This window comes from Paralichthys olivaceus, chromosome 10 (assembly GCF_024713975.1).
Source record: "Paralichthys olivaceus isolate ysfri-2021 chromosome 10, ASM2471397v2, whole genome shotgun sequence".
Lineage (NCBI taxonomy): Eukaryota > Metazoa > Chordata > Actinopteri > Pleuronectiformes > Paralichthyidae > Paralichthys > Paralichthys olivaceus.
The window spans coordinates 19,742,133-19,765,185 of NC_091102.1; the positions used below are offsets into that span (position 1 = coordinate 19,742,133).

General features: G+C 40.8%; 1 long non-coding RNA gene across 1 annotated transcript; it reads left to right on the forward strand.

The window, feature by feature from the left end:
* Window positions 1–20,723: 20,723 nt before the first annotated feature.
* LOC109637371 (uncharacterized) lies at window positions 20,724–22,552 on the forward strand. Its single transcript, XR_002203256.2, has 3 exons — window positions 20,724–20,873; window positions 21,019–21,165; window positions 21,956–22,552. It is a non-coding gene; the product is annotated as an uncharacterized lncRNA (long non-coding RNA).
* The last annotated feature ends 501 nt before the right edge of the window (window positions 22,553–23,053 follow it).

Sequence of the window (23,053 nt, forward strand, 5' to 3'; positions counted from 1 at the left end):
AAGCAAATATATTGTCCCTGCGTGGACTCAGAGTATCACTGACAGGAACTAATACTCTTTGGATGAACACATGCACTAAAACACAGATTTAATTCTTGTAGTGATTTTTCAGCAGTTTCAGGATTTGGGCTCATTTCGTTCTTGTGAAGAGGTTTCATGATGGAACAGAAACAGACATTTCTATGATAAAAAACGGATTTTTAATCTTCCAAACAACTGCGACCCTGTGCAGGGTGCCCAGAAGAATGTTCTTTTTGCCAACAAGTGATTCAGGCCTTTGCCTTAGTTTGAGCACACAATGCTGAAATCGATGAGAGACTCATTACTGAGAGAAACCTTTGCCTGCTGCACTACTTTTAAAGTCCAGTGTCTCAAAAGCTTTGTGACATACTGTGGCAATTATTTGAATTGGTTGGTGTTTCCTTAACCCTCAGCAACACAATTATGTATTGGTTTCTCCCCCCCCCCACCCTGCTTTGTGTTAGCAGCATCTTCTGTGTCAGCTTTTCAGTTTCTGCAAATAATTCTGAGATGCAAATGGTGGAAGTGAGTTTGTTAGAACAGGGCTGCTTTAGTGTTTTGTCCTAAAAGAGAGGCTTACAAGCTGTGACTCAACAAAACTGACCAAACCATTGAGTCTCCTTTGAGCTAATCCACAGTTTAGACTGTATTTAATCTTTATACTTTCTTGATACTTTCGATAAAAGAAAATTTACAGATGCAGTGGAAAAACATTCATTGTGGAAATCCAACCACCCATCCATCATTTTATCTATCTTCCACTTAGATTCCTGACATCCTAGGTGTAGGAACAGAGACTGAAATCAAGCCAACTTTATCACCAGACAAGGTCAGTCTGCACATGCATCTACAGTATGGTTCAGGTTAGGAAAAGATTGTGCTCATGGCAAGGATGATCAAAAACAAGTTTATTTCTACCCTATTTTCTTTGCGAACAGCTGTTGTACAGTGAAATTCTGCATTTTTTAACAATGATACAACTTTTAACAAGTAGATGCCATTTTCAAAGAAAACAGTAGCTCTGATGTAGCCTTACTGTTTGAGGTGGAGCCTGTCACACGTCCTGCATGGACTCAATTGTCTTCTCACAACCTGATGGAGGCGGGTGTATTTACTAATAGAGTACCACAGCCTCAGATTTAAAAGTGCTGACCCTCATCCCGAACCACCCAGCGCAGTTAAAAGAAGTAGGATGCTTACCTTACTTTTTCTATGTTGTCCATAATCTTCACTTTTCCCAAGTGTTTTTTTTGGCATCAAAATCATTAATGTTTTCTTTATTGTCTCCACAGAGAGTTTAGCAAATTGTTTGGTTATTTCCTGATGATTAACATGTAGAACGAGGCACTTAGCTGGAATGTGACCCATTCATTTGGCTTCCTGTGTTTGCCCTTTACACCATCTGTTCGCTGAATTGTTTTTAGCATCTTTGTTTAAGACCTTGGCAATTCTTATGAGGAAGACAAGATGATCCAATTCATCCCTGATTAGAAGCCTTTGAGTTTAGCCGACAAAACATCTGGCACTTTTTCCTGAACCAGTTTGGTAGAGCTTTTTAATTTACCAGTTGCCACCTTGTAATAAAAGTCGTTTTATTCATCTGTGTTTGATGAGGGGTTCAACCATTGCATCAGACAAATATTGTATTTTAACAAAACTGGGCATAAAGAAAGTCTAAAGAAAGAATGACAACCTCACAAATGATATATGCAGAAAAACACAAACATTAAAAAAACTCATATCTAACTATGTATAGTCCAGAATAATACCATGTATTACTCAATTATTATCTTGTTAGGCTGTCCACACTTGATGTTTCGTTGGGCAAACATCAGTAGTAAAAGCTGTGGAATCTGTTGGTTGATTTTGAATCATCTCCTGTTGGTTCTGTTCCCAAACCCAGCACCGCTCAAAAAATCAACAGTCATGTGTTTCAGAAATGATCAAAAATGCTGTTTCGTTTTTTTTTATCTAGTCTGGCCAAATCACTGATAATTGTTTGCTTTTGTTTGTGTGTCTCCTCTTAATGGCACGGAAATTTAAAAAATACAAATAAATCAAGGTAATAAAAAACGTCTGTAATGTAATTTCACCGTCTGACAGAACATATTGTGTTTTCTCAAATACCATTTACGTCAATGTTACTGGAAGCAAATTAAAAATGACAAGATGTGGAAAATGTGTTTCGTAAGAGACAATTTTCAGTCATGTTGTTTTGAGGATTGAGATACTCTGATAATATAAAATGAACCAGAAATTAGTATTTCAGTTTTTCATCAAACTAAATAAAGACACGGAACAAGCATCCAGACCTAAGATTGATAACCACACTTTACAACAACCTTAAACATTCTTTTCTACAATCATGCCCTGCAGAGGCAGTTTTAGCATAACAAGGCGTTCATGCTGAAGACAAATGGAGTTACATATGAAATTACTTAATATTTTGAAGGTGATTCATTATAGTTGTGTTCACTATTTGATTTTAGAACTGCAGAAAATGTGAAAAACCAAAAGCTGAAAGACATTTAAAATGCTGTATACATTAACAGCCTTCATGTGAAGTTATCTCGATATTAGCATGTAAACCCGTTCAGGTAATAACCCAAATTAAAAGTATGAACCTTAACATGAGTATGTTTCCGTAAGCTGTTGATCTGACCTCCTAAAGGTTTGCACTCAACAAAGAAAAACCTTTTCCACAGTGACGATCTTTGCTTTCTGTGGGACAGAGCTTGACACACGCCTGAAATGACAACTCCATTTCTAGTGTATTACAGTCTTGGTCCTCCTGAGCTGTAACCCCCGTCTGCAGTTCACCAACCTCAAACTCTCTTGTCTCATATATTTGGACAGTTCGGGCCATTTGGAGGACATGGGTAGCAGGTGGCAGCATGGCTGCCAAAGAGAGTCACAGTTTGATTTCCAGAAATGGTAAATTTGTCTGGCTGTATCAAAGTGTCCTTGAGCAAGGCGATAACCAGCCACATGCCAGAATTTCCCCAACTTCAGGGATATGTTGTTGCTTTTCAAACATCTTCACCGCAAAAATGTCAGTAATCTACATTAAAAAAGATAAAAGAGGATGTATCTTGAGAAACGTGCAGCAGTGTGAGTACTTCAAATAACGCCAGTATTGTTTCACACCTCTTATCTCGAATGCAGTAATAAGCATCACTTTTGAGGCTCCTATGTTCCCAGAGAATACCCTGGCTTACTATAGTTTTTATTTTATATACATAATTGGATACTCTGTTGCCACATTTATTCAGAGAAAGCATCATGCTGAGGGATATATCCTTGTGGCATCATATTCAGAGTCTGAATTCCACACAGCATAGTTTTTGTAATTTTACCAAAAATAAAGCACTGGGGAGATCAGTCATCTGCACAAATAAGATCTTTCTGACACCACAACTATCAGCCTGTTACTTGTAGGGGAATTCCTGGGCCCTGAACTGGGACTGTATGTATTGTCTTTCATTAATACCATATAGATGAGAAAGCACTTCGGTCTCCCACAGGGTCAGAAGCAGTTCATCATCACGCTGTCTCAGAAAACTACAGTCATCATCTGAACTCCACAGGTGTTAGGAGGGGAAAGTGTTTAATTAACCCCCTGCTATACTCCACCAGCACTGCTGCTTTGGTTTTAGCTCTGGTATAGTCATCCTCACTCATCATCACTTCCACTTCTGTGGACAACAGTTTACGAGTACGAGGACGCCTTAATGCCGTTTCTCTAATTTGATTACAGCCAACTTTATAGGAAGTGATCGTATTTATAAAAAGTGAATTTGGAGTAGTATACATGTGTTTCCTTCTGCATGAAGAGTAATGATTTGTATATACTCTTAGAACCATTTGGGCAATCCTGGAAATCCGAACCGCCACAAAAAATTAAAATGAAAGAAAGAAAACAAATTATTTTCTTTTGCGCTCTGAAAGACTCTAAACCAGTGTCTTCGAGCAGTCAGTTTCAATGCACAGAGATTAATGGCAGGCTATTAAGTGTGCGTAAATGCTCACCATATATGAAACCAGATTTTGGAGGGCATTAGACTTGAATCAATACCTGAATTTTAGCAGTGTAGTAAATCAGATTTTCAGTGTAGCCACAAAAATGAGGTGACCTGCTTCAGAGAGTTGTTTAGTAAATTGATTTTTAAAAATGGGGACATCCAAAGCTGTGGTGGAAGCCAGGCCAGGAGACGTGTGTTGTGATCAAAGTAGTGGCACAGTGACTGAAGGAGCATCAATCACTGAAGCAACCTGCAGCATATGTATGGGAAACATGATCAACATCTAACTGTACATTACAGAGATGAAAGATTGTGCTCGTTATATTCACAGTTTGTTCCAGTGCATTGACTGTGATGGTCTTTTCTTTTTGACTTTGAGGCTTTGTGTGGGAGAGCTTGGGAGTCAATGCTGTAATAAGCACATCAGTTCATGTCATGTACCTTGTAGGTTACTAATACATAAAATACTACTGCTAATCTTCTAGACATTGTGTGGAATATGTTCATTCACAGTTTTGACAGAAATGAGACAATGATTATCACTTTCATGTTCGTAACAAGAGCAATAGACGGTCATTACGATCATGCATATTCTGCCATAGCTGAAAAAGAAAACACTAACCATGATAAGTATCAACACTAATTGGGTTGAATTTATGTCATTCTTTTTTATGCAATAACTACTGGATGGATTACCAAGAAACTGGGTGAGGTATGGGTTCGCTAAGAAACCATTACATTTTGGTGTGGATCCAGTTTTTTTTATTTTTTATTATCATCTTTCTGTAACATACATCTGTATTTCTTTTGACATTTTTATCATTTTCCTGGGCAGTATTTAAATGTCCAGTGTGTAAGAGTTAGGTGAAAGGGATATTTGACACATATTGAATATAAAATTATCCTAGGGATGTTTTCACTGGTGTGTTTCATCTAAATTGTATGAATTGTTGTTTTCTTTACCATAGAATGGGCTCTTTATATTTACATGGAGGGGGTTCCTCTTTGTGGAGGACGTCATGTTTTTTTTTTACTGTCATCCAAACTGGACAAACTAAAACCTTCACCGCAGGTTCCCTTTCATGTTGGGAAGTGAGGGTGAGAAAAGAAGTATCCAGCTGCAACATGCAACTTCACTTCTAGATGTCACTAAATCATACACACTGCACATTTAATGGAACTGATGTCTAGGACTGTGTGCAATTTGGTAAAGCTTGATTGGATTTAAGGCAAATGTTGTGGCCTTGATGGAGGTATGTGAGTGACAAGTTTATTTTGGGTAAGATTATATTCTTTTGCCACCATTGGCGCAGCCCACCTAGTTTTCTGATATACCGGAAAAAAGGATGTGTTAAGTGTGGTGACGTGGCTGTGAGCTTGTGGTTTTAGATGTTTTTATTGGCTCAAATGACCTGAAGTAATGTAAAATGCATTCTTCATTCGACGGATAAGATTTGTGCTGACAGATTCTGGGTTGCTCAAGGCAAATTCTTATTATTCTTGGGATGACATTGCACCATCTCATCCATGACACAAGAATGTATCTTTCGCTTCAATTATGTATTTCTGTTCACCCCAGGGCCATTTGTGGATAGCTTTGCCTGGGCTATCTGTATACCTCAGACACGCATCCTTGTCTCAAGGACTTGAGATGTTAACTTTATAAAGGCCTTGAGTTTGGTAGAAAACACCTTTGCTGCCACAATAAAACTATATTGCAACAGGAACTACAGTCTGAGTACACACTGTATTTAGGAGCTGCATTTTGAGCCACTCTCCCTCTGGTATGTTTTTAGGAATGAGAAATAAACTGTGAGGCAGGCCGGAAGGAAGTGTGCTTAGGGAGCTTTTAACTTACACCTCATAGTCATGTCTTACCTTTATTATACTAAAGTATCGTATTTATATGACATAACTTTCATATTTCAAAATGTTTTTTCCAGTTTTGTTGGGAGTAAAATATCTTGTATTTTCAGAATATTGCTGCATGGGCTCTCTGAGTTCACTTTAGTTTTGATAGAACTACACAGAGGAGACTTGCAAGTCTAGAGCATATTTTAAAATCTTTTTTTTTGAAGGCACAAGATGAAATAATACAGAAAAGATTAAATTCTTTCACCATTTAGAGTCCTGTGCCAATTTTTCCGACGGCTGAACTGAATATAAATGATATACCATACATTTAGTGACCACTATAGAAACCTTTTAAAATGTTAATTTTAGCTCCATGGCAACATAGAGCTGCATTCACTGCATTACCAATTCCTTTTTCTGTGTGATATGTTTCAACATGTCATTAGCAGTGGCGAAGGGTATGTGGTGTCGAAAGGATGTATGGGTCGCTGACAGTAATGTTATCGTGAGATGTAGTCTCAGATGTAATAATTCCTAATCAGGGGCTCAATGCCATCTTTTATATACAGGACGGAAAATGTAGTTACTATTCAGGCTGTTCTCATCCAGGTTTCATTGTAAATGCTATGATAAGTAATGCACTACAATTTGAATGAAATCCACATACTCGTGAGTTAGGAGGCTGGGCACTTCCCTCACTGTCACCATAGGCCGACATTCACATATGAGGTGACCACAGCTTAAAACTCCCAAAGCAGGAGCATTACATGAACCGTGTGTGGATGCGCATGTTGCTGATGGGTACTTTGTGAAGCAGCCTGGAGCTCTTTCGAAAGCTTTCAGTTTGACAGCTAACTGCTAGCATAGGAGTATTGTTCTGTCGAGCCTCAAGGCCATTGGCAAGCAACAGAGTTGAACAAAATGAGTGATTAACAGGGTTTCCAGCCAATCAGTGTCGTACTGACAGGTCCTATCAGAGAGAGCTGCAAGCTCATAGGTTGGCAGTAGCCCTTACAACGAAGCATTGATTCATTTACACACCACAGGGACCAATCAGTGTTGAGTACATACACATGGTGTTTTGTTTACGTTTTTTATTGGATTACATAACTGAAAGAATGCCAGAAGCACTGAAAACATACAGTATGTAATGCTATATGTAATTATTATTTTCATTTGGATTGAAACCAGGGAAATTAGGTAGTGAAAGTTTAAAACATTTTAGTGTTTTATTGAATCAGGAAACTGAACAGTCCCGGACAAACTGGGATGTTTGGTCATTGTACTGCCGACCATCTGCCTGGAATTATTCACCTCCCTGAGTTTTAGAGGTCCTTTGACTACACAGTCAGGACGCCGAATGGCTGAACCAAACACTGCAGTGGATGTTGCGACCATCCCATGAGAAGAGAAGGGAGAGCCGGGATAAGGCACAACAGGACTTATCTAAAGAGGAGACACTGTGAAACTAAGTATAGTCATCTCTGCTCAATGATCAGAGCAGAAGCTGCAGTAGGTTTGTATCGAGCTGGAGTTTCTGTGTCCTCTTCCACTCTGACCTGCTCTCACTTTAACTAATAAACTAGAACTAGTGAACTAGTTCACTTTCATCTGCATGCACTGAACTTTGAACTAGTCCATTTTAAGTGTGAACTGGCACAACACTAGGTATAACTACATATAAGACTTTATAAGCTGTGTCATCAAATATGTTTTGCGGCTCCAGACAAATTGTATTTGTTGGAAGAGGGGGCAAAATGGCTCTTTTGATAGTAAAGGTTGCCAACCCCAGGCCTAGAGGTCACTCATTATTGAAAAGTAAGTAAATTGTCTATCCTAAATACTAATTATACTTAAAGTAAAACTCAGTTCTTTGAAAATGATTGAACTGACTGAATCATCAGGTGAGCTCCATCAGGCCATCCTCCAATCCCCTGCCAACATGACCCCCAGGCAGGGAGGGAGAACAACACAAAACACATAAACACACACACAATATGACTCAGAGTCATCTACCTCCATCTCATAGGGACGTGTAGCCAGCACAGGTGCACTGCACAGAAGAGCCTTGGCAGAATCAAAAGAGACCTGACACACAGTAGTCCAGACAAAGTGACAGGAAGGAGTTACTAAACTAGTTAGTGGTGCAACTACACTGGCAACATTTTTACAGAAACCATGATAATAACCCCAGATTCCCTAAAACTGACAGAGTTGCCACCGCATTTCTGGCAAGGGATAATCCAGAATGGCCTGGACTTTGGCTGACGGGGCACACCTGTCCCTGCCCTACTTGCTTTCCCAGGTACGTGACCACAGCTTTACCAAACTCACATTTTGTCAAGGACTCAATATATATAACTGTTTGTTTTTTTTCCTGAACACACTCTCCACACACACACACACAATTTCACACATCTGAACATACTCACCATGAACATGGACACTTCTTTTATATGTTTATTTAATGGACAGAACATTTTTTAAATTTGGAAATGAATTTTGATGTCTTCTGATAAGTCCTCCTCGCTCTCCTCTCTCTGCCTCTCCTTAGGGGTACCTGGGGATTTTTGTATAACTTTTCCCACCTTTGTCAAACTGTCCTGTATAATTCCTTGAAAATTGTTTTGCCTCGAGCGTGTACAGGTTTTTTTGCATAAAAGCGGTCAGCGGTGGTGACATCTTGACACATGTAGTCTGTGACTCTTTTCCTTTCCTTGGATCCGTGTGTCTTCTTGGCCTGAAAAACTTCAAAGAGGAGCAGACAACTGAGAAGCTCTGACAACACTCTGATGATTTTTTGTTCAGCTTTGTGTGGCAAGGAGTGGAATTTTTTTTAAATCAAATAAGGGGAGAGGTAGAGATAATTAAAGAGGTAACGATAACTTAGGGACCAACAACGCCACCTGGGGCCTTGCACCCCAGGATATAATGTAAATCAAAAAAATAGTTTAATGAAAAGAAACCTAAAGGGAAACAGGTTCGTGACTGAGGAGGCAGAGACAGCAAATTATAAAATGCAAATATGTTTATTGGGAAAACAATTCAAAGAAATCAGGACTGGACCTTAAAGAGAAGAAAATAACTGGAGCTGGTGGTGACAAAAGGGAGGAATATAAGATAAGTAAACAAAAATTACTTTATTAACAAAACAATATCTAAAATTTAAGGCTATAACAATAGTAAAACTCTAATGACTATAACAGAAAATTAAAATCAGTGGGCTGGGGCCTCAGTGGGAGGCAGACTACTAGAGAAGTGCCCCTTCCCTCTAGCCTGGGGTGCAACACTACAAAATATTCACAACAAAATATGCACTAAAAGTGCTCCAGTGCCTACTTGCATGCAACAGGAGTGATGTTCTCACCACGGTGCCTAGCCCCACCACCTGATGACACCCAGTCCGCACTGAAAATCAAAGAAAGACACAAAGAAACTTCCTGAAACAAAGAGACCAAAAAGTTAACAAAACCAACAACTCAATTTTTCAACCTGGACCAAACAAGCAAATCAAAACTACAGAAATTAGCAAACCAGGCAAAAAAAGGCAAACCTAACAAAAGCAGAACAGAACAACAGCAGGTGAGCCACCTTTAATGGGTAACTGCCACCAGGGACCAGCAAGAGGCTGAATTGAGCCAGCTGAGGCATTTTATACTGCACCTGGGCAGGGGGAGGAGCTAAGGGAGGAGTCTTGCTGGACTACCTGGGCTGCGTTCACAACACTTCACTACAATCGCATTTGGATGTGGGGTGTGTACATTGAAGTTAAATTTACACTGGTGGAAATGGCTGTCTGTGAAGTGTATTTCCCCCCTTAACCCCATGTCCACTCAGGCTGTTCTGAGGTATGTATTGAGGTTCACCAGCCTTCTCTTGCTGCCAACGCTGGACCCAGGCAAACTCCTCCTTTGTGAGGTACATTTGGGCCTCCCCAAAGGTCCTGTTAGTGTTATGCTCTCTGATCTGTAATGACACAGACAAAGAATGGAGAGGGCACAGGAGGATTAGATCCTATTCTGACTTAATTTACATCACATATCAGGCTCCTCCAGTTGGCCTGATAACAAGAGAGAAAGGTGTGTTGTGGCTGTTGTGCTCCAAGTGATCACACGGGTGATGACAGGCTTTTTTTTTAACCAAGGGCTGGGCAGGGTTTGAGGTCTGCACTGGAGGGAAGATGGCTCATTGTCTTCCTCTACGTGGCTATCTGGTGTACAACCACCCTGGCCTTGATGCTTTTGAAGCTCATCTTGATTTCCCTGGGAATGATGTTGAGTTGCCCCTGGGTTAGGCATCTTGTTCAAGGGGGTGTCAGTTTCATGAAGTTGATGAAATTGCGCACATTTCTCAGGTAGAACTGACTCGTAGTCACCATCATCGCCTTGGACACGCTGCGTGACCATCTGTGGGGCAGGAGAAAAATAATGAAACAGTGATAGCTGCCTAAAGTCACACCATATTTCTGCAATAACAGTGTTACCTCCCCACAGGAACAGCCAGTCAGAGAGCCTGGTTTGGTTGTGGGCCATTGTGATGGCCCCTGGTGCCCTCTTGGGGTACGATTTGGGAGTGAACTGTGAAAGGCCTCAAAAGTTATCTTTTGACCTTTTTGTGACAGATATGGCCATTTTTGAGGCTCTGTTTGAATTCCAGCCCCAAAATCACACCGCTCCTTCAGTGAGACATGCTGAATAATGTGAAGCCGATTTTGAGCTCCCATCATGTTCCTGTTGGGAGCAAGCCATAGAAAGGAGACACGGGTCAGAGATGCGAAAATGTCAATCCTGGGGCCGACGTGAGCTCTACTGAGCAATTTCTAAACAGTTTGAAGCTATTTTGGCTGAAATCAGGTGCCATCCACTTCTATGCAATTATAATAGGACTTTCCCTTACTTTTCATTCCCATTAATTTTGAATTGGAATCGGACAACCTCCCGCCAGGTCCACAAAATACATAGAGCTGTGAAAACAAAATGGGAGCACTCCATACAGAGAGAGGAATATATTTCAGCCTTGTGTCCGCACAGGCAGTAGAAAAAAACGTTTTCCTTGTCTGAATTACTTTTTAATTTTGACCAAAAAGGCCAGAAAACCGGGCTGGCTAAATCTTTTTATGTGCAACCTGCTGAGCTTTTAAAACACGTGTGACTCATCGGGGTAACAGGAAGCAGTGTGAGAGATTTCAGCCCTCTAGCTGCGCAATAGCCAAAATAGGGTCCAAAACAAGAAATTGATTTGAAGAGAAATGTGAGGAATGAAGAAAGCGGAAAATACCTGAGGGTGTGTTAGCAGATGTTTATGATGGGCAACTATGGCAGGAGTACCAGTGCGTGAATGGAGAGCCTTTTTTAGCAGAGCCAAATAATTTGGCCATGATGCTGAATGTTGACTGATACCAAACTTTCAAAAATCCACCATATTCAGTTGGAGCCATCTACTTTATTCAATTTTTGAAAAATATGTCACCTCTCTAACACTGAATGAAACTATCCTGATTTGCATGTGTAAAGCTCACAGCATTGTCATTTACATGTGAAAGCCATCCCTAGACCTAGGAGCAGGGGGAACTACTGCCAAGCTTCTCAGGCTTGTAAAACTGCCAGAAATTAGAACCCAACATCAATTCCCGGCAGTTTTCTGCCAGCCTATACCAAGTGAGTCGTGACACTCAGACAGGAGGAGAAATTACCTGCCCGTTACCATTAATGAAGATTCCATTCAAGCGCATTAGTATGAACCTCATTGGACCATTTCACCAGAGTGTAAGAGGGTATTGCTTGTGTTAGTCCTGTTAGATTACACAATGCAATATCCAGAGGCAGTGCTGCTGCGCACCATCTCTGCAAAGACTGTTGCGCAGGCACTGTTTTAGGTCATCTCCCAAGTCGGGATCCTGAAAGAGATCCTGACTGACCAAGACACCTCATTCATGTCATAAACACTATGGGAACTCTACGTATTATTGGGCATTAAATCTATTCAGACCAGCGTATACCACCCACAGACTGATGGTCTTGTTGAGCAGCTGAATAAGACATTAAAATCCATGATCCGTAAGTCCAATCACGAAGACGAACGCAAGTGACATACTGTAAATGGCTTGATCCTCTGTTGTTTGCAGTGCGAGTTCTTGTAGACAAGAAGGATGGATCTATGTGGTTCTGTGTGGACTACTGCACAATGTTTCATGGTTTGACACATATTCAATGTCCTGGGTCGACAAGCACGTTTTTTTTACCATACACAATTTGAGGTTACTGGCAGTTTCCCTGTCTCCAGAGTATAAAACAGCCTTCTTCACTCCATGCGGGTTGTACCAATTCGTCACACTTGTTGTTTGGAGCCCCTGACACATTTCAATGCCTCATGGACTGTGTGCTGCATCCACATGCTGCATATGGTGCCGGCTACCTGGACGACGTCATCATGTTCAGCTGGTGGCCGAGGTGCTGGGGTCACTGAGGCAGGCCGGGCTCATGGCCAACCCGAAGTGTGCGGTTGGATGGAGGGAGGTACTGTATCTTGGGTACCACTTGGGCAGTGGGCAGGCTGCGATAGCTGCATTTGTATGCGCACCTGCTCACCGCCCAAGTCCAAAAAGAGGTGAGGCGGTTCTTGGGACTAGCGCATTACTACAGGCGATTGGTTTATCCCCATGTTCACTGACCTGACCAGTCCACTAACCAATCTGACCCGAAAAGGTGCCTCTGATCCGGTCCAGTGTTCGGAGCAGTGCCAGCAGGCATTTGAAAAGTCTGAGGGGAACCACTGCTCCACACACCTAACTTCTCTCTCTCCCCTTTATCTTGCAGACTGACACTTTGAACAGAGGGCGGGGTGCTGTTTTGTCCCAGCAGGTAGGGGCGTCAACCGCCAGGTTCTGTACATCAGCCGGACATTGTCTGAGAGGGAGGCCAGGTACAGCACAGTAGAAAAAGCGTGCCTGGCAATCTGGTGGGTGGTCAACACCCTATGTTATATCCTCTTGGGATGCCCATTCACGCTCTGTTCAGGCCATAGGCCGGAGGCTGTTGCCGACTTCCTCTCCCATTCAGAGGGGGGGGAAGTAGGGTTAGGACGGATGGCCTAAGTTGGGCGGTGGAGGTATGTTGTAGTGGGGTGTGATCAGCATCGGTTGCAGGAGGGAGAGAATGGAGATGGGGTTCTGGGATCGGTGCCAGAGAGAGTCTGATTGTGCATAGGTGTTCCATATCAACTAATGACTCTCTCCCCTTTATCAGCAGTAGCGCGCTGGGACACAGAGGGCCCCAGAGAAGAAGGAGACAACGACTAGCAAGACAGCCAGCGTGTGTGTGTATATATATATATATATATATATATATAACGACTACAAGGACAGAAAATAAAGCAAGCATTAAAAGTCAAACCTGCTATCTGGCACATTCCTGACGAGAGACCCACAGCAACAGAGCTATCTGTTACAGTTCCACTTCCTCTTTATCAATGTCATTCCTGTAAGAAAACTGATACATCCTCCTGTCATTCACTAGGTTTGTATGGTCCAAATTTGAATACATTTACTCTAAATTTATTCTTAAAAAATAATTTGGAACCCTGAACCCCTGACACAGTATATGCTAGCCGTCTACACAAGAAGGCTAGCAACATCAGCAAGGACCCAACCCACCCAGCCCACAGTCTGTTTGTCCCCAGGACAAGGTACAGGGGTGGCTGTGGCTGAGGGGGTAGAGCGGTCGTCCTCCAACCAGAAGGTCGGAAGTTCGCATGCCAAAGTGTTCTTGGGCAAGATACTGAACCCCAAATCTGCCCAATAGAACATCAAAAAAAGTGCTAGCTATAGAAGCGTATGAATGGGTGAATGGAAAACTGTAGTGTAAAGTGCTTTGAGTGGCCTTTACAATAAGATCCTGCACAAACAGAGCTGTGGCCTCTATCACCCCAGAGTGGTACCTATATTGAAGGCTTGCAACTTGCAACCACATGCTCAAGACATAAAGACCCCAAAAGAGGGTTAAAATAAACTGGATAGTGTACTTAACCAAGACTACAAGATCTGTAGCCACATTGTGGCAAAAAGACTTGAAACAATTCTCCAAGATAATACTGTAAGTCTAGATCAGATGGGTTTGCTGCTGCGGTATGCAAAGCCTGGCTAGATGCACACGGAGTGAGCACTCCTCTCTCTCACTCACTTACACACACCCTCACCGCATACTTAACATTGTGTTTTTCTTTGTGTAGAAATACAGCTCCCCCCCCCAAAAAAACCTACAACAAATTGTAAAAGAGATATTACAATTTGTCAAACACAAACATCACACTGTTTAAATTCATTGAGTATGTGGAGTATGAAAAGTTTAGTTTATTACTGAAGTTTATAAAAAGAACTTGTTCTGAATAGTCCTCTTACTCTTGTGATCAAAAAATGTTCTGTAAATAGTTTTCCTATAAACAATAAATATAGCATCTTGTGATCAACCCATATCCAGGCTTAAAATACCATCTTAATTTATGCCCCGCCCACTTCCAGGTACACTCATCTCTAGTCTGAATTCACCAATTTCTGGCGACAAATACATCATATTTACCTATGACTTGCAGTCTATCTCTTACACTACTCCCCGCCCTATCTACACACACTGTGTGCATGTGGTGCCTTCTCAAAGTCAAGTCAACCTGGTTGAGGGAATAGCCTGATTCAAACACTGTTGCATTTTGTAATCAAATTTGCATTCAATTGCAATCCATCTAAACAGCTGTTGGCCTCTTAGAGGTGGCCTTGAGGATTCAGAGGCATCAAGCCTGGTTTGCGTCACACCAATGTTCATCAAATTAGGGACACGGCCGAACACCCATCCTACCCTCCACCAGTGTGTCGACACACATTGGAAGGGAAAGCAGGTCATCTTCTATCTGTGTAGTCCATTCTAAGTCAAGCATGTTTTATCACACTATGGCTGAGTGAAGACGCTTTTTGTGACAGAGCATTGATTAGAGCTTCCGCCCCAATGCTCTTCAATGCAGCTTATGATTTTAAAGATGTGACTGCGGCACTGAATTATCCTGTGTCTGTATGCAAATTAACAAATGGAAGACAGTTCTAGAGAATAGTTTAAGATTTGTTGGGACTACTCTGTTCATCGGGGCATGTGGGAGTTTCTCAAAGCTCTAAATAAAATAATCTATTCCAAATTGCAGTGTCTCCAGTGTTAATTAGATTGGAAAAAGCTGCATTTGAATCATATCACTTAGAAAGCTGTAGCATTCTAAGTCATTTATGTTGTTCATTTCAGCCATGCTAGCATTGTGGTTGGTACCAAAACAGGTCAAAGTTTTTATTGTGATATATCTCAAAACATACGTGATAGATTTTCCAGTGGTCAAAAAAGCCACTAACACCCACTAATATTTAGCTTTTGTCTGCAATGAGAACTGCAGTAGCCCCAGCTAGAGAATCTCACCTGCACACACACAGCTTGTTTCCTCCTCGACAGTCTGTCAGCACCACACACACTTCAGAGAGAGAAGCGGACCTGATATCACCAAGCTCAGTTTCTTGAAAAAGAAATTTGAATCACTCACTTGATTCTTGTTGTTCTGGGTTTGTAGCCTCATGGTTGAATGCACTTATTGTAACTCGCTGTGGATAAAAGCGTTAGCTTAATGTAATGAATCGGAAACATGGGATTATTTTGGATATCTAAAAACACAAATGTGATGTCATCCTCGAAGGTTGATTTGCAGTTTGTAATAAATGTGGAAAAAGTTGCTGCCAAAACAGGAAACACATCAAACATGTTCCTTCATGAAAACCATCCCTCTGTCCAGATCAGAGCATGTGTTCTGTTTTTAATTTTGATTCCTGATTGAAAAATGTAAATATGTGAGTCATAACATAAACCATCAACATAATCATTCAAATCCCACCTCCTGGCTACATCATGTGACACACACACATGCAAACTTTGGGGGCTGACATCAGTGAGGGTGTATTAGTTAAAGGTACAGTCAAATTGAATGTAAAAAAACACACAGGTGACATCTTTTCTGCAGATTTAATACTTAAACACAATTCATTATAATACTCATATGATTTAACACCACATTTGTTTCAATGCAGGACATGTACTTCTAAAATAGTTACATTTACAATGTGATATTAATGCTTCTCCCACCAGTGCTAACATGAAAATGTCCACGCTTTTGTTATATAACATGTTATATTTACATGCTACTTTTTTTTTACCAATGTTTATCATTCTGTTTAATATTATAGTTCTGTCAGATCTTTTGGATCAAGCTCGTCCTGCAAAGACACCTATAGCTCAACCACCTGTCACACGGTCGGATGCCAAGCACATTGTTAGATTCTTCATTGTGAAACACGTCGATCCAGTGAAAATCTAATATTTCCTGAGACAGATATGAGACAGTAAAAATATCCAATCACTGCAGCCTAATCAACATTCTAAATTTGGTCATTATGAACATGTTTCTATGGTAGATGTGTTTAGAAAGCAGATGTGGGCTTTTGGCACAAAATAAGCACAGTACCTCAAATACTTTTCAGATTGCTAATGATAATGAGAAATGTGATGCACTGCAATGACAAGTATGTTCAATAATACAAAAAGTAATAAGAATGCAGAGAAGAGCACCATGGACTGGTCTTCTCCTATTTATCATCCCTGTAGTTTGTCCATTGTGATGCCTTTTATTTGTTTCTTATTATCAGCTTTGGGTGTCATCCGTACCTGCTTCAATACTTCACTTTATTGAACCAGCTGGAGAAGAGGACGACAATCCCCAGAGAAAAATGATAATGATTTGGTCTTCCTTCTTCTCAGTGACTGGTGTGATTACTCCTAAGTGTTGCTGTGACAGTGGTATTGATTCACCCTGATATTCATCATCCATTCGCCTCCATGCTTTGTGCAAGCACGACCAGCCCAAACCCTTTCAGGACTTTAACAAAGGAAGAGGACCAGATCTAACTTTTCATGCTTGTGCCATCAAAGAGATTCAGGACAAAATATAAGGCACACATTTATTTATTTTTTTGTCCAATTAATTTTGGGATATTGCATCTAGACATTAATCTCATTTAATAAAAAAAACACTTTCCTGAGAAACACAGCAATGAGACAACAACCATTTAGTGAAAGTAAAATGCCACAGACATGTAGTGCAACAAATTCCCAGCACAAACCTGAGAAACCTGAGCTATATACAGCACAAAATATATCATATGTGGTGGCTGTACGCTGTTGATCTAACTAAAGGCCACAGAAACAATAAGCCTCAGTGTGGTTGTGATGCTTCAATACTTTAATCCCTCAATCCTGCACATGGGCTCATACCCGACTGGATGCTCTGCTCTGGAGAGGATGATGATCAACAGATGCTTGAAATCTTATTACCTGGGAGGGGTGCACTTAAAATACTGATTCAAGTGTTTCTCTGCAAACTCTGCTTCGGCGTCATGTCTACCAGCCGCTATGCTGTAACGTACGCTATACACTGAATACAGATGTGCAACATCTGTCGCTGTGATCACACAGAGGTCAAAGTAGTGCTGTGGCTTTTTCTACTAAAATATTAATAATAATGTTCTATATAAAATATATAAGTGTAAAGAATGAGGCCTGTGAATATATTATTTTTAATTGTGAACAAATCCGATGAAAAACCAATCACTGCTAAGTAGGCTCCTGTACTGACGGCTTGATAGATTTGATTTAGATCATCTGGACTCCCTGACCTTCAGCTGTAAACAGTTTTAGTTTCTCTCCAAATACTCTTGTTGGTTTGACGGACTGCAGCTGATATGTTGATGTCTTTTAACTACTCACGATTAACCTTGATACTATCCACAGCATACAGCTGGTTTTAGTAAAACTTCTCTTTGTACATGATCTGCCCAGCATTAAACGGAAGACAGGTTGAAGTTAGCAACTAGCTGATGAACACAGTGGAGGTAACTACAGAGCCAGATATTTCCCTCAGGAGTTTGTGGAAACCAAAAAAGCTAAAAGGTTTATCGATGTATCATGTGATAAGAAACATGGGTTCACTTGATTTATACATTTCTTCATGTTAGGTGTATGAATAGACTACTGCTGTTATCATGCCACATTCTCTATAAAAGGACAAGTAGGAAAAAATGTTTATGCACAGCAGGAGACACACAACCCCTTGCTGATTAGGTCTTTTAGATTGCTAAGTAGCCTTCGCTGATTCATCAGGCTCCTATCACATGATCCCCTACTGTAAGTAAACAGCCTGTTTTGTCTTAACTAACAGTTTAATGCGTTTACATGTGTAAGAGACAAATTATTATTCAAGCAATCTAAGACAATTCTGATATCAAGTGGAATGCAGATGTCTTCCTGTTTACCTCTGCCTGCACTTACCCAGGGTATGTGAGTGGACACATTATGTGCATTTTCAGGTGTGTTAGTATGGAGGGGGATTAGACCTAATATTGAGCTTAACGCTTGCATGGACAGAAATCTTTGTATGATGTGTGTCACATCATACACTGAAAAAGTGACCAAAAGGTCATTTGAGGGTCTGTTATTGAATTTGTTGTACGCCCTTCTGCTCAGCTGTCACGTATCGATTTAGCATGGTGCCATGTTATCCCTGACAAGCATGAAAACACATTTCAGTGACAGTATGTGCACTCATTTTGCATCATAATTAAAGCATGAGATACATAGCCAAGTGCTGGTCTGTACTATCCAGTGCAGCATTTGCAGCTGACCTGTTTCTCCGGCCCATTTGGCACATTGTGCATTGTTTTGGGAAAAAAAAGGAAAACGACAAGATTAGTGTTACAACAAAACTGCCATGGGGTTTTCCTGATAAAAGTAAAATCAATCTTATAATACACATGGGAGGATTTATTGAACCAGCCCCTCAGCCTTGAAGTGATAAACGGAGACACAAGCACTAACCTGATGCCAATTTCTAACCAATAAAGGACAGAGGGAGGAAAGAGGAGTTCTGTCTGTGCTGGCCTATTCCTCTGGGAAAGATGAGCAGCTTGTGATACCTGCATAAGTCATCCACCTGGCCCTGCTGTGTCTGTGGTGACTGTTTAGCAGTGAGTGGAATTCACATCTACAGTACCTAACTCTGCCTCTATTTTGGGGCAGGAGAACCAAAAAGAAAACAGACCGTACAGTATGTTGTTTTGTGAGTTACACGTACTTTCTCGCAGAGAGAAAAATTATATGAGCACTGGGAACTATTCAGCATATTTCTCCATAATATGTTTATTCTACTGCAGCCGGAAAGCTACTACCATTCCCAGTGTAGATTAATAAAAAAGCAGTGCATCTGCATTGTTAAATTGTACATTGGCGACACATTCATTTATAAATAAGGTCAACATATTAAAGTAAGTACTGTGAAAGCAATGTGACAGTGTCACTAATTAAATCTGGGAAGCTTATTGTCCCTTTTGTTTCTGCCCAGGAAAACTACACAAACACTCCTTGTCCTGGTTACTGAATAGTGGAGTTGATGCTGTAAACAGTCCAGTCTCTGTGTGGAATTATTTATAGTAGTGGCGCTGCCTCCATGGCTTCCTCATCTGTCTCTGTTGTCTGATCAAACAAGGTACACAAGAGTAAGATCTTCACTTAATCTAACTCTTTTAAAGGTGCTGTCTCAACACATCCTACAACTAAATAAGAAAAATGAAAAATGTTTTCAGTAGATGGTGATGGACCATATGACAGCACTGGGAAATGATTATCAAGTGCTCTTGACTGCACAATGAGAGTACAGGAAATACTGCATTGCTCATCCAGTGGAGTAAAGTCAGACTGGAAGATGCAGCATTGAAAAAGGTTATATTTACTTTTTATTAAAGCAATGATCTTTCTCCAACCTATCTGAAGTGTTATTAGTTGTTACAATGAATTCTACTTTATTTATAGAAAGATAACATGCCTTCAAATGTTGTTTCATGAAATGAGAACTGGAACCAAACACTGTGATCCAGTACCTCGCTGTGTGCGTGTAACATTCAGTTCTTATGTTTTTATAACCTTGAGAATACCTTTAAGGAAATGATTGAAGTTTTTCAGGTCAGTTTTAATACAACTCTCACGTAAACATAGGTGCTCCATTATATATACCCACCAGGTACAGATGGCTGGCAGCACCACTAACCCAGCTCACGTTCCTTTCTATGACCTTTACCTAAAGAGACGCGTCACCTCAGCTAAGATTCCAGTTAATCTGGATCCTACTCAACACACTGTAGTGGAGGTGGTTGCGTCCAACACTGAATGAGGATCAGTCCTCTTCCAGTGCTCCATCCTGTACAGGGAACTTCACCCCTTCACCTCTATCTGTCTCCCACACCCTGTCCCTCCCACACCCTGTCCCTCCTAAAGTGTCACACTATGGGTGATGACACTGTGTGTGTCTCTGCTTGTACTGTGTGTCTGCAGAAAAGCTTGGTCACAGGGATTTTCAGTGGTCTACCCATCACACAAGACTAATACTAACTCAATCATTTTGCACTTAGCTACCATTACATTGACTTTTATGCTATTTGGGCTTGCATTGCCATAATTATTCATGCAGTATGTTTTTAAACCTATTAAGGAATTCTACAATACAAAAAAATAAATCCACATATATATATTTAACTTATATTCTCATATATCTTCATATACCTGTTGAATGAACACAACACACAAAACCCAGGAGCACATGTGGGAGCTGAGAGAAAGAGACAGCCGGTTAAATAGACTCAAGGCCATCCAGGTGAACCTCATCTTCTTGACGACCTCCCCTCTGCTGCCACTCCCTGAAAGGGAAAGAGCACAAACAAGCCAAACAGAGTAGAAGCAGGGGGTGGGGTCTGTCGCTTGTTAAAAATGTCTTAAACACACCCCACCCAGCAATGGATATTTTGCAGGATCTCTGGCTGCGATGAGTCTTCAATTAGCTGCTGGGGATATTCATATGGTGAGTGAGTTTTCTCCCCAAACAGTTCATGCGGGTCATCAAGCCGCCTGATCGGGAGTGGATTGCCCAGTGTCTTTATGAGCCCACAGCACAGCTGCGGCAACAGTTTTCCCAAAACTGATTCCATCCACCAACTCCACAACAGGCAACACATGCACTACCTGACCCCAAGACCTACTTCAGGCAGCGGATGTTTCTGTGGGCACCGATGCGGATGTAGGGTATTCTGATAAACTGCCCTCAGTGTAGTACCAAGATGCACCATTCGGGGATCTACACAAAACTACAGGAGGTAAGTGACCTTGACTCCAGGTACTACTTGGTCGGCGGAGACTATCCTCGGTGCAGTAAGTGCATGACCTTTTTAATGCAGCCTTGGAATGGAGCTTTTTTATGCACTCTTGGAATATACCTTTTTATGAACTTCTTGAATACACCTTTTTTAAGGAACTTGGAATGCACTTCTTGACTGAACCTTTTTTATGCACTGTCTTATGTACATCTGTATAAAAGGATTATGTGAAGCAAAGGCGTGCCTGTCATTTTTATAATTTCTATGCATTATATCTACGAAAAGTGAATACTTTTGGCAGAAATGTTGAAGGCAGGGTAAACATGTTGAAAAACATCATTTCATTGGCATTAGAAGTGTGAAGTGAGCCCCTTTCTCTCTCTCCTCCTCTTTCCCCCCATTTCCCCTCCTTTTCCTTTCTTTCCTTTTACCGTAGCAGTCCCTTTTGCTCCATTTTTGTCTGAAGACTTAAAAAGCTGGACTATAAAGATGTTTACTTCTTCTACATCTGTCCTTGTTGAGGTCATGTCAACTTCTGATGCTTCCACCTGCTGCACTGTAAGAACCAAATTTAGCTGTTTGACTTGACACAGCTGAAATAACATTGTCAAAAAAAGAAAAATACTTTTCATCTATAATCATTCATCTATACTTCAATTGTATCCCACAGATGTGACACAGTAGTATTGTCATAAAAATCATGATAAAACCTGAGCCACCTTGTATAGTCAACTTTATATTTGCCTGAAGCATTTATTACTCTCATTTATTTTCCTTCTGTGTTGCCCAGAGAGCTGCAAAAACCTTGGGAAACAACCTGTGTGTGCTGGAGGTTGGTGTCTGTTGCTTTGACGGGGGTGAACTGTGGTGGAAATCCCCTCTTTCCCCCCATGTAAAGATGACTCCATCTTCAGCTCCTGCATTTTTCATGTTTCCTTTCCTAAAAGTGAACTATAACTGTTACATTACATTTGGCAACGCCACTGCTTTTGAATTTGGCATTTCAGACCCATTTAGGCCTGAACATATCACAGACTGTCAAGGCTTATGTTGAGTTTATTTATTTATGTTCATAAAAAAGCATACATCTGTAGCCACAACAATGTTATTACCTGTGCTCTTTATCCCTGCAATCTTTTCCTTTATCCCTATGTCTTTACACCTCATGGACTCTGCAGCTCAGTAAATCTTAACAGCAATGCCACTACTGAGAAAGGTTGTTACCATTTGTATAAGCTCTGCCTGCTGGTTTTATTTGACTGGATATGTTTACTTTTATATTCCATAGTTTTCATTTCATCTACCTTTTGTGTTTTTAATGTCTTTTTACTCAAAAGATCGTTTGACAGTTCTATGATGTCTGCTTCAATAAATTCTATTCATATTTGCTCTACTTTGGATTTCAGCACTGACTGTGGATTTCAGCACTGACTGATTTAACTTTCAAATGTGACTGACAGTTGAAAGGACAAGGACAAGCAAATCATATAATACAGATAAAATGAGGTATTAATGCATGACACCTTTTAAGCAGAGAGTGGAAATCATTTCAATATTCTGACCTTTGACATCATGAGATGTCCTGGGACAGGTCCTAATACCAAAACGTTGACAGATAATTATGCAATTTATTTCTGTGTGTGCGTCTGTATTTTCTTTCTCCAGCTGACGAGACTGAGAGTCTCTGCTGCTCTCTGATTTAAACATGAGAGTGTGGGCACATCCAGACACACCGGTGGGTCAGCGGCTGGATGGAGGGGCTCAAAGAGAAAAACAAAGAAATACCGGCTCACTGACTGGTTTTGAATCAACCTGGGAGACGTCGTTTATTTGGGACATTGTGACCTCTGAGAAGGTCTTGTGGGTATTACACAGGTATTGTTAGACT